Source organism: Gobius niger, assembly GCF_951799975.1.
Source record: "Gobius niger genome assembly, chromosome: 6".
NCBI lineage: Eukaryota > Metazoa > Chordata > Actinopteri > Gobiiformes > Gobiidae > Gobius > Gobius niger.
In genome coordinates, this window is record NC_136857.1 from 21,578,204 (window position 1) to 21,591,923 (window position 13,720).

The following is a 13,720-nucleotide window of genomic DNA, read 5'->3' on the forward strand; positions in this document are numbered from 1 at the left end:
GATAGAAGGTTTATGCACAACTGCAGCCTCTGAAGGGACCTACACCTTGATGTTCGGGAGACTCCGGAGGGACCAGAAGCTTTAAATACCTATATGCTGCTTTGTAGCATCTGTTCTCTTAATCTGATGTGTTTGTCTGGCAGAAACCGTCCATATTGTGCTTTTATCTGCACAAACCGGAGTCTGCTCTGAATCATCCACAAATCTCTTATCAGTATGATGATTACGCTTAATCTTTCATGAAATATTGAAGGTTTTCATACCTAGACCAAGGCATTCAACTATTTCACGCTTTTCATCAGCAGAGAGACCCTTTTTCTTTCCCATATTGCTTGAAAATGATGATCTGCATAATAAAGTGGAACACCCTTTTTCAGTAGTTTTTCCCTTAACTGGGCTTAACCTGAAAACTAATCATCCCAGGTCTCTGAGATTAATGTCAGTGATTCAAAGAGCCCTGAAACACAATACCATTCATGAGTTTCATTTAAAAGAATATATATATATATTTACCCTTTTGACACAAAAATATAATTTGCATAATAATTTGGAACGCAGTGTGTACTGCTTCGTGACCACGACGCTGGAGGCTGACATTGACCGTTATTGCTGTGATATCTCCATCTAGTGGCGGCAGAACAAGCTAGTTTTGCAGTAGAGAGCATTGCACTTTACACACATTTTAAGCAACTGGAAAGCTGGTGCCTATAATTTTGTTAAACTTTCTACAGCTAGATGTTCCTCCTGTGATAATGCAGGGTTAGGCACAATTAAAGGGGGGGTATTATGCAAAATCGACTTTTTAAAGCTTTACATCATGTTATTATGTCATTCCCTCATTAAAAACATGCCTGAAGTGTTGCCTTGGCACATTCACGTATTTTTGAGTAATCTGTAAAGACTCTGATGGCAGCCATTTTAGGGATAGGTTTGCCCGAGTCCTCCTAGGAACGCCCCCACCTCCTGGAGAGTCTGGTGGCTGTCCTCTGGCAGCGGGTCTAGTGAAACACAGACCGAATCCGAAAGTGTAACATCAGCCGCAGCAGCACATGGACCCACTGGGCCTGTCTCCTCTTCTTTCTGGCTTTTTCAGAGATAAATAAGTCGAGGAGCTCCACGCAACGTGAACCAATAGTTGGCGTTCACGATTTAAAATGTGATGATGTCATAATGTCAGGTGGAGGGCAGGGCCAATACAACTCTATGGGAGAAATACAGTTTTTGCAAGAAATCTCCAAAACGAAAAATGACAAATGTTTTTCCTCATCAGTATTTGATCGTGCTTGAATTCACAAACCTGCGATATTATTTTTATGTCTGAAAGTCCTTTCTTTTGGACAACATCACACATCAAAGGCCCCGTCCTGGTGGGAAACAAACCCTGGACCTTCTAGCTGTGAAGCGAGAGCGCTAACCGCTGTGCTAAAAAAGGGGAGCCATGTCTTATAATAAATTTGCATTTTATTATTTATGGATGCTGTCATTTTTTCCATGTTTGAATGATCTGCGAGTAAGGTCAGCCATAAATTGGTTGACAATTTCTGCTTATCTTTCCACTTCAATAAAATAGTTTTTTGGGCAAAGGTGAAAGCTGTAAGAAGAAATTGCTTGATATGCCGGGGTATATCCAAGTCACCAAGGAGGGCTAAAATTGGACAGATTGGGATAGTAAAACCCACCATTTTGGACAACCCGTTTATTATCCCTAACCAAAAACTTTGAACTAGTGGACATTTCCAGAGTGCATTATAAAAATCATCTCTGTCGTTTGGGTAATTTGGACAGGTATCACAATGAGTAAAGCCCATTACAAATAGTTTAGATGTAGTAATATGAGCCCTGTGCAGGACTTTACTTTAATACTGTGGAACAACCCGATGTTCCTAATAAATAACAGATCATTCTTCTTTACACCCTGGAAAGATGAAGGAGTGTCGAGTGTGGGTCATGTCATACAAGACGGTGCACTAATGACATTCGATCAAATAAAGACGAGTTATAATATACCAACTTCATATTATTTTCAATATCTCCAATTAAGGGACGTGCTCAAACCCCATATTAAAAATGGAATCGTCAATGGTACCCCCACACTGCTTACAAAATAAAAATACTAAACGCCAAAAAAAAGTTAGGTCAAATTAATTCATTGTTCATAAGGGAAAGTCAAATTACACTACCAATAGAAAAATGGTCCGTAGACATCAGAAACACACCTCTTAATATTGACTGGCAAGAAGTATGTGAAAACACTTTCTTCTTTTCCTGCAACACCAAAATTCAGTTAATACGATATAAAGTCCTGCAATTATCTCAAATTTAATTTTATTGCAATTATTTTCCAGATCATTTCTGGGATTTCTCATGACATTATAAAGTGTGAATCCATTTCTTGTTGCGTCGCTCTCCACTGCTCTGGGTCCTCTTGAGTCATTATTTGTACATCAAATAAAAACGGTCTTTTGTCATTGATGATCGCTGAGCTAAAATTTAAATGTGTTAGCATCTCAAAAGTTAGTTTAAAAAAATAAATAATAATAATCACATGAATTTACATTTTGCTAACGTTGATGTCAGGCATGACCATAATGTAAATTCTGGCCTGTTCCTGGAAGTTTCCATCCTCAGCCCTTACACAGACACACTGCTGACAGACTGAGTTTTGGTTTCTCTAGTCTACTGTATGTTGAAGCCAGAAAAAAAAATGGTGCTTTTGTCAGGAACATTAAGAACCTGCTGTTTATGTCGTTAAGTAATAACTCCATCTACCTCACATCCAAGTCTAAAATCCTCCTACCCTGACAATGATACAATATTGTTATTATTATTATTATTATTATTATTATTATTATTATTATTATTATTTATTTCATCAGCAATTTACCAATGTATTATTTTGAGCAGTTTTTTCCAGGACTCAGTCAAGCAAACCAATTGGGTAAAAGTCACATGGTCAGGGTTGCTGGGGTAACAAGTTGATAAATTAAAATATCTAAAAGCATGCCGTTTAAAAATTAACTCACACAATAAAATGCAAAGTTAAAACACAACTTGTGTCCCGTGACAGATATGCTGTCACTTTTTGGTCCCTGACGAGTAGCTGCGTTTTATATCCCCTGGAGGCAACAAATTGAACCCTGATCAAGACCAATATACACAGAATTACAATAATCAAGTTGCAAAGTTATAAATGCATGCTTTCTCAAAGTCGCAGGTAGATCATTTTTGACCTTGCTAAGAGTTTTAGGTGGAAAAAGCAAATGCAAAAGGGTGACAGAAGGAGGCCAGAGGGCCAATGGCACAGTCACAGTCACAATCGTCGAGAACATTTCAATTTCCAAATATTACAATTTTTGTCTCATCTTTGTTTAGACTTCAAAAGTTGACCTCTATGCATAACTTAATTTCTTGGAGACAATCCAACAAAGGTTTTAAGGTCCCGAACAACAATAATCACCTATTATCCTGACCTACCTCTCATACACCTCACAACCACTAGACTTCACTCTCATTCTTTCACTTTCTCTTGCCTATTTTTTTTTTTTTTTTTTTTTTTTTTTTTTTTAAATCATCACTTTTGTTTACTTTAGTCATCAACAACAATGACAACAAATATTTTCTGGTGAAATCAATCCTTGCCAGTGAAGTTTTAACAAAAGCCTGTTTGTTTATATAAGTAGAACATTTAGTTGGTGCTGCAGCCTCTTTTAAAGGTGCACATCATTGGATGGTTTTGGAAAAATCCAAATAATAATCAGCCCTGCACAAGTGAAAAGAAGAGCATCTTTTGTTTTGCACTTTTAAACAGTAAATATGAACACAGTTAAATGTTCCTTGTATCTTTTGTCTGATTGTTGAGGTGAAAAGGGCATTCAGTGTAAAATCTTTTTGGCCTTGCCTCGAGTAGTGTAGTTGCAGTTGCGACGTCTCTTGCCTATTTGATATCACAGAGTTGGCCAATGTTCCTACAATTCAAGAGGCAGAACATCCCTATTGGGTTAGCAATGAATACTTTTACATCATTAAACTAGTTTATTACATTTTGTTTTATTGATTCTCTTTTCGTGGCAATGGCAACAAAGAAAGCTACAATTTAATATACAATAACAATAATGCAGTAAATTCCATGAAAGAATAAATACCTTATTCTTATCTAAAAATTCACAAATTAGACAGCCTTTCAATGTGAGTATAAATTAAAGAAGGTTTACTTCGCCCATCTCTTTGTTTAGAACAGGTGCATAAGAGTAAGTAAGTAAGTAAGTAATGTTTATTTATATAGCACCTTTCACAGACAGAAGGCACAAAGTGCTTCACAAAAATACAAAATAGAAATACAAAGTACATTTACAGTCACAAAAAACATGGTCATGAAACAACCCTTATTCCACTGGAATTTAAAATGCTCTCAGAAACAAGTAGGTTTTCAGTTTGCTCTTAACAACATCAACACAATCAAGTAAGCGCAGGGAAAGCGGAAGATCGTTCCAGAGCGTCGGCGCGACCGCCTGGAAGCAGCGATCTCATCTGGTCTTGAAACGCGTACAAGGGACCATGAGAAGATTCTGATCCTGAGACCTCAGTCTCCGACCACCCTCAGCCTGACCATGCAAGGCTCTGCAGGTAAGCACCAGGATTTTAAAATGGTGACGAAAACTGACTGTAAGCCAGTGAAGGGCTTTCAGAATGGGAGTAATATGAGCCCTTCTGATTGTGCGAGTCAGTAACCTCGCTGCAGAGTTTCGTACCTGCTGAAGACGAGACAGCGCCTTTTTGTTTAGACACGAGAATGCACTGTTACAATAGTCTAAACGGGAATACACAAAGGCGTGGATATTTCAAGATCATCTCTGGACACAATTGATCTAAGTTTAGAGATTTTTCTCAGTTGGTAAAAACAGTTCCTTGTCAGCAGTTTAGAGTGATGCTCTAAGGACATTTCTTTGTCAAAGTTAACGCCTAGATTTCTAAGGCTTGTTTTAGCAGACAGACTCAGGTCACCCAAATACTGGTGAATCCCTGGAATATCGTCATCAAGGGCAATCACCCCCACCTCTGTTTTGTCTGAGTTTAGTTGTTGGGAATTTGCGCCAAGCCATTGTTTAAAGGAATAGGCCACCGTTTTTACATACTGAGATATGCTCTTACCTCACTTTAGCCGAGTTAATATATCCCCGTCTGGTCTTTGTCCGTGCGCTCACACATACACAGCCTCTCCCACATGTCACATAGCTCCAAAAAAGCTCACGATAGAAGCTACCAAGCTCTTCCACGTGTTCCCTATTTAAATAAAGTTACGTGAAGTGTTTTCATGCGAAGTATATTTACACAGAAATGTAACGTGTCGATTTTATAAGCAGATAAAAAGGGGCACTCTATTGTGAGGCGTAATGATACGAGGAGTAAAACGTCCGCGCAGTAACTCCTAAAGGTTATTGACGGAAGTGAGCGGGGGAAGTCTTTAGGAGTTACTGCGCGGACGTTTTGCTCCTCGTATCATTACGCCTCACAATATAGTCCCCCTTTTTATTTGCCTATAAAATCGACATGCTACATTTCTGTGTAAATATACTTTGCATGAAAACACTTCACGTAACTTTATTTAAATAGGGAACACGTGGAAGAGCTTGGTAGCTTCTATCGTGAGCTTTTTTGGAGCTATGTGATATGTGGGAGAGGCTGCGTATGTGCTCCGTTTGCCTGGCAGAGCGCACGGACAAAGACCAGACGGGGATATATTAACTCGGCTAAAGTGAGGTAAGAGCATATCTCAGTATGTAAAAACGGTGGCCTATTCCTTTAACTTGCACAAGACATTTCAGCAGAGAGCTTAATTTCTGGAGCACAGAGGGCTTAAAAGAGCAGTAAAGCTGAATATCATCAGCAAACAAATGGTAGGAAACATCATCAAAAATGGATAATTTTTCCTAATGGAAGGACATAGAGTAAAAACAAAATCAAGCCCAAAACAGAGCCTTGAGGGACCCCACACAGCAAATCAGCAGAGTCAGACAGGAACTGATTTGCAGAGACACTAAAACTCCTCCCCGATAGGTAAGAGGAGAACCACTCTAAGACTGACCCTGACATTCCGACCAGGTCACGCTGTCTTGTCAAGATTTGATGATTCACAATGTCAAATGCTGATGACAGATCTAACAAAACAAGAACAGTACATTTTCCAGAGTCCGCCGACATGATGATATCACTAGACACTTTAAGCAGGGCAGTTTCCGTGGAGTGATGCTTGCGGAAACCGGACTGAAAAGTGTCAAAAAGTGTCAACACCTTCTCCAAGACCTTGGACAAAAATGGAAGTTTAGAAATGGATCTGATTTTTTTTAGATCTGTAGGGTCCAAATTAGGCTTTTTGAGAAGAGGTTCCACAATAGCGTGTTTAAAAGAACTGGGGAAAACACCAGTTGAAAGTGAAAGGATGGTCAAATTGGTAACCCAGGGGCCAATGACATCAAATATTTTTACAAAACGTTTACAGGGCAGAACATCAGACACACAGAAAGAAGGCTTCATTCTGGTTACCAGAGCTTAGACATCGGCCTATGTTACAGGGCTAAAAGAGGAACACTCGTGGGGAACAAACTCAACAGCACCAGGTGTGCAAACCGAGAGCATTGGAAGATGATCTTTGATATCCTGGATTTGATCAATAAAAACGTTTTGAAATTCATTGCTGTCAGCTTTACAAAACACAGGTGTAAGAGGAGCAGCAGGACATACAATAGAGTTAATGGTATCAAACAATACTTGTTTTTTTTCTTATTCATGGTGATCAGCTGACGGAAGTAGTCAGATCTGGCATTTTTTATCGTTTCATTTAAAGAAGAAAACATAGTCTCTTGATATTACGAATACCATCATTTATCCAGGGACTATGTTGGAAAACAGTTCTTTGCTTTGTGTATTACTCACAATGGTTGTAAAATAACTAGAAGAGCTTTAGTTATATAGAAGAGATTTATATAGCGCCTTTCACGGACATAGTCATGAAGTGCTTTACATGAGACAATTGAGTCCTCCAATTAGTCCTGACTCCCGTAACAATCCCATAATATGCAGGGACTCAGCACACAGCCTTGGGGAGCCCCCGCGTTCAGTGTGATGTTTCTGGAGGACTTGCCGCCGACACGTACAGCCTGTGGTCTCCCCGTCAGAAAGTCCAGCAGCCAGTTACACAGTGATATGTTGATCCCCAGGTGGAGCAGTTTGTGCATTAGCTGCTGTGGGATTATAGAATGCTGAGCTAAAGTCTAAAAACAGCATTCTAACGTAGGAGTCCTTTGTTTCGAGGTGAGTGAGGGCTCTATGAAGCGCAGTGGAAATGGCATCTTCAAATGAGCGATTTGACAAAGATCTGCTCTGCACGTGCCAGGACCTGCATCAAGACTGCCCTTTTTACATGATCGCACCTCTGTATTGTAATGACACAGAGCTATGAAAGACAGGTATTAGTCTTGCCTCGCTCTAATGTGCTTTTATTTAACACTAGCCTCGCACCAGACAAATGATCATTACTGTGATCTGTTCTGTTTGATCAAGCAGGAGATTGTTTATTACAGACTAGTCGAGTGGAACAGAGGTTGTTATGAACCTTGTGTTGACAACAAGCGCACTTTGAAGGGCCGGATGTTGATGTGGTTTTAACACCTTGATTTCCTGTCACTGTCTTTAAAACTCTATTGTTATGAAATGGTCAATAACTTGCAGCAATAACATGACTGAAATCTTCAATAAACCTTAACCAAACAATTCTACTATGATTAAGTGTGGTTCTTCAGCTGATGCCATCAAAGTCAGCTTGGATTCACCAGGAAAAGTATATAAAGTTTGTGATTTCTACATCTGGTGTCTGTGTTGAATGATGGTGAAAAACCAATGAACAGTGTGAAACGTTGATGCATCAACTCTACTTAATGCATGTGTAGAAAAGACCAATAAAGCTGGAGCCAACTGGAGCCTTCTGCTACAATACTGAACATGTTAAGAAGTCAAACGGAAGCCTCTTCACATCTGTCTCTGTGCAAAGTGATGCAGTCGTGCTTCACACAGGAAGAGCTCGCAGTCGACCCAGGTTTTGAAGATGGACAAGTTTAGAGAAGCTCTGAAGAAGATTTTCACTCAGTTCAACAACAACTTGGGCCTCTACACCACAGTCTTTGTTACTGCTACCTACCACCTGATCGCCGAGAAAGACTTCGCTTGCTCCTGTAAACCTCAGAACCAACAGAAAGGTGCTTGTAGACTGCACTTGTTCCTGCCTATGCTGCTGCTGTGGTTTCTTCTGCTCCTGCTCGACAAAAGCTTCCATCGGGTAAGAGTGAAATAGTAGAAGAATTTAGATCACTATCTTTGTCATAATTTTGTCACTTTTCATACACACATACATTCAGGTGGATTCTATTGACAATTTAAAATGATATACAAAATAATCATGAATTTTGCAAATCAGGTAAAATGTCAACATTTTGCCTGACAGGCTTTATGCTCTGTGAACTAAACATGATGCCAGCTGAACACCTATATTCACCTATATTCTACATTAAACAGTATGCATAGATATAGAGCAGAAAAACAATGAATTTCTAAAAAAAAAAAGAAAGAAAGAAAAAACACATTCTTGTCAGTATTGAAGGGGCAAGGCGTGAGCAGTATTTCAGCGGGAGTGTGGGTTACTTGAGAGAAGTTCAATTTGATGTAGAGAGCACTGCAGTGCATTGGGTGCAATGTCAGAGCACAAGCTGCAGAGGGCTCGGCGGGGTTTGCACTGGGAACTGCAATGCAATCCTGGATCCAACGTCTCTGTATAGCCTGGCGCATTACTCAAATCTACAGGATCCAATCTTTCCCCTCAGCGGCAATTAAGGAAAAGGTAAACTACCTATAGGACACCGCTACACAACCCCTTAGTTTGCATTTGATGAAAGGAATCAAGAAATGAATAATGCAGATAGAAAAAAATACTGGCTTTTGTTATTTTTATTTTAACACAAAAAACACATTTATCAAATAAATGTGGTTGTATGGTGACTGAGAGGGAAGGTAGTCCACACAGAAGGGGTCTCACTCCCAGGAGGAACAATAGCAGACATTGAGGACAGTTACAAGTACCTCGGAATCCCACAAGCAAATGGCAACCTCGAAGAAGTGACAAGGAAAGCGGCTACGGCCAAATACCTCCAACGAGTAAGGCAGGTCCTAAGAAGCAGCTCAATGGCAAGAACAAGTCCCGGGCAATAAACAGCTACGCCCTGCCAGTAATCAGATACCCTGCAGGAATAATAAGCTGGCCAAAGGATGAGATACAGACCACAGATGTTAAGACGCGAAAGCTCCTAACCATGCCTGGAGGGTTCCACCCCAAATCCAGCACCCTGAGACTGTACGCTAGCCGTAAGGAAGGAGGCCGAGGACTAGTGAGTGTGAGAGCCACTGTCCAGGATGAAACATCCAAGATCCATAAGTACATCAAGGACAAGGCTCCAACAGATGACGTGCTCAGTGAATGTCTCAGACAATGGGGAACAGAAGATGAGGTGCTGGAGGTCCCGTCATGGGAGGACAAGCCCCTACACGGCATGTACCACCGAAACATAACTGAAGTGGCAGATATACAGAAATCCTACCAATGGCTAGACAGAGCCGGACTAAAAGACAGCACAGAGGCTCATCATGGCTGCACAGGAGCAGGCCTTGAGCACCAGAGCAATAGAGGCCCAGATCTACCACACCAGACAAGACCCCAGGTGTAGACTGTGCAAAGAGGCCAATGAGACAATCCAGCACATAACTGCAGGGTGTAAGATGCTGGCAGGGAAAGCTTACATGGAGCGCCATAACCAAGTGGCTGGTATAGTGTACAGGAACATCTGTGCAGAGTATGGGCTGGAAACCCCAAGGTCAAAGTGGGAAACACCTCCAAAGGTGGTCGAGAATGACCGAGCCAAGATCCTGTGGGACTTCCAGATACAGACGGACAAAATGGTGATGGCGAACCAACCAGACATTGTGGTGGTGGACAAAGAGCAGAGGAAAGCCATTGTGGTCGACATAGCAATACCAAGACTTCAACATCAGGAAAAAGGAACACGAGAAACTAGAGAAATACCAGGGGCTCAGAGAAGAGCTGGAGAAAACCTGGAGGGTAAAGACATCAGTGGTGCCCGTGGTTGTTGGGGCGCTCGGGGCAGTGACCCCCAAACTGGAGGAGTGGCTCCAGCAGATCCCAGGAAATACATCAGACATCTCGGTCCAGAAAAGTGCAGTTCTAGGAGCAGCAAAGATACTGCGCAGGACCCTCAAGCTCCCAGGCCTCTGGTAGAGGACCCGAGCTTGGAGATAAAAGAGACCGCCCGCGGAGGGTGAGGAAGAGGTTTTTTTTTATATATCAGCATTTAGGCAGACAAAAAAATAATTATGAACATTGTAAATGTGATTGTGAATCCAAAAATAAGTAAGTCCCTTTGTTTCCCTATTATGTTCTAGGCCGTTGGAAACATCAGCACATGTGGTAAAAAAGAGGAAAGCAAAGCCTTGATCCAGAATGACGGCCCTCCTAACAGTAAAAGGGCATGTTGTTTGGCGATGGTCAGTGTCTTCCGTGCATTGAGTATCAGTTCGATCTGGATGGCGGCAGTTTTTCTGGACGGAGACTGGTGGCTCTGCTGCCAGAACAATGGCTCTGACGAACAGGCTCAAGTCGCCTGTAAGCCCCCTCCTGCATACACGATGGAGGAGATGGCTATCGCTGCAGATCTGAAAAGCTTTTCCATGGTGAGTCTACAAAGATTATTCTGTTAATCTTGGTTGGTCAGACCTCATTAACAACTCATGGTTGTCTGATTTTCAGAATATTGGTTTCGTGGTGCTTCTGATAGCAACAACAATTGTGGCACTCACCAAGGCCTGTGCATGTTGTAAGTACGAGAACCATGATGATGAACTTGCTGAAAGAATTTTTGAGGAAGGACTGGGCGTGGTGTTAGAGATTCAGCACAAGGAAGCAGTGGACAAACTGAAAGAGCGTGTGAAGACCCGGGCGAAGCAGAACAAGTGGATGAAGTGCTCTGATGCAGTGAAAGAGCTGATGAATGAGATACAACAGAGTAAAACGTCTTAGGTTTGTTGCTTTTTACAATTTAAGTATGAAATTTAACATGGGAAAAATGAAAAAAATGAAGTCTGATTTTATTGTTTTCCTTGTTTCATTCAGGGAAATCATGATGGAGTAGCAAATGAAGTAGTAAATGAAGCGCCCTTAATCACCGGGCCAGTGATCCTCCCACAGTGAAACTCCTGATAAAAAGTCACGATAGAAATCTTGTTAACTCGAGTTCATCTGGTTTTATGAGACATAATCAGCGCAGCCTCAAGCAGCAGCACGGCAGAGCGTCTGCTCTCTCTCCCTTTTGCATTCCCCCACAGCTCGTGCTAATTCTGCCAAAACTTCATCACGCTGCAGCCTCACAACTTTATTTGCATTTATCTTCCACGCTCTCACAGAGCTGTATTTATTCATCTGTGAACTGAACCGTCCTGAGAGAAGAGAGAAAGTGCCACAGTCCCACTGTAGCAGACTGCAATCAAAGGGCTGCGCTCCACGCTTTAAAAATGTCACCCATCGTCTATTTACGCAAGTGTTCCGAGCAGGCTTTGTGCCCTGGCGAGATGTTGCCTTCTATAGGCCAGACTTCTACAGGCTCTGAGTTGTTTAACCCTTGTGTCATCCTATGTACATTTTTGTACATTTTCAAGATATATTTTTTTCATTTCATGACCATTTTGTCTGTGTTGCAGCTTGAGACGTGAATTTCTGCAGAAAATGTTCTTTTAAGCCAAATTTTCCGAATCCAGTGTTTGTTTTTCTCTCATGTCTTTTATATTGAAGATCTGCATTATCTATACGTTCACCACCCCAGTGTACAAAAATGTACACGCTTTTCAAACCAGTGTTAATTTTGACAACATATTTTATTTTAGTTTTAGTCTTTTTACTAAAATGTAATTTAATTTTAGTCAAGATTTAGTCAAAAAAAACTTTTAAATTTTAGTCTAGTTTTAGTCGACAAAAATTGCATGTCAATTTAGTCGACTAAAATTAAGACTTATTTAGTCGACTTTGCATTTATAATATTCATTATAATCATATTTAATCAAGGTCCTCAACTTCATGGAGCTGCTCCACATGAATAAAGCTCAGAGCTGATCCTTTGGCAGAGAATTTACATGATCTGAGGCTCTTTCAGACGGTCAATAGAAGTTTGGATGATTTTAGTCTCTTCATTTCATTTTTATTTAGTCTTATTTTAGTCGACTAAAATATCTGGACATTTTAGTCATAGTTTTAGTCTCATGAGAAACTTTTAATTTAGTTTAAGTCCAATTTTAGTCGTCAAAAATATCACTTTGACTAAAATGAAGACTTAATATTTTAGTCGACGAAATTAACACTGTTTCAAACTGCTGTAAAAGCCACATACTTTCATCTTTTTTCAAAAAAATTTCTTCATAAATCTCAAGAATCACTTCTCACCTTCTCAAAACTGCCAAACATGTTTTTTATTTGCCAGTTTGAAAACAAAAACTTTGAAAAATGACAATGATAAAAACTTGTGCTGTCGAGTCAATTTTTGTCCCAACTTTGACACATCCAAGGCCCTAAAATCCACCAAAGCCCCAGCTCTGTACTATTCATTATTCAGAAAATATTCAAGTTTTTATGTTTTTTAGTTAGTCATTTTTCAAAGATTACAAAATAAAGCCGGCATTTAAAGGGTTAAAATTCATGAATGTTTGGTAGTTTTGGAAAGTCATCAAGTAGTTCAGGAGATTTATGCAAAAAAAATTAAAAAGATGAAAGTATGTGGTTTTTATAGCAGTTTGAAAAGTGTGTACCTTTTTGTACTAGGGTGGCGAATGCAAGAAAATTAAAGGATGACACAAACTACAAAAATGCCATGGTCCTACAAAGAGACGTATTGCCATTAGCAGGGCCCCCCAGAGGGACAACAGATCTCACAGAAACAGTCTTGACATCTTTTCTTTTTTAATGCAATTGTTTGTTGTTGTTTTTTTATATTTACAGGCAAAGTTTGTCCTTTTGAACCTTCAATACTCATTAAATAAACGGTTCAGTCCTCACGTATTACTGTGAAATGTAAATGTTTATTATGTTGATTGTGGCGCTCATAAGCTTCTTCAGCCTACTCCTTTTGAGCATCTATTACTGTTTAATGTGTTTTTTGTAAATTAGGAAAATGTAAGTTGCTCAAATAAACTAAAAAAATATTTAAAAAATACATATTTGAAAAAAGTCATCGATTGTCTTTTTTCCCCACATGTGTTTTATTGAGCCCTCTTTTATGTTCCAGGTTATGTCTAGGATTTTAAACTGAAAATAAGTGTAACAAACTCCTGTTGTTTTGTTTTCCACCATATACTGCTCTCTTATGCTGGAAATATACTTTTATTTTGTAAGGGCAGCAGAAAGTGTTTTGCTGGACAACAGTGCGGGGAATTGTCACATGTTCCGCAGTGGACTTGAAATGAAATAACAGCTGAGAGATTTTATTCAACTATCTACGACTTTCATGGTTTGATAACTTCAGATAGTGCAGCTTTAATCCAGGCAATATCATTTCTACCCAATGGTCCTCCTTTAGTATATTGTAAAGTCAGACATTGTTTCATTGTTTGTAATAAAAAC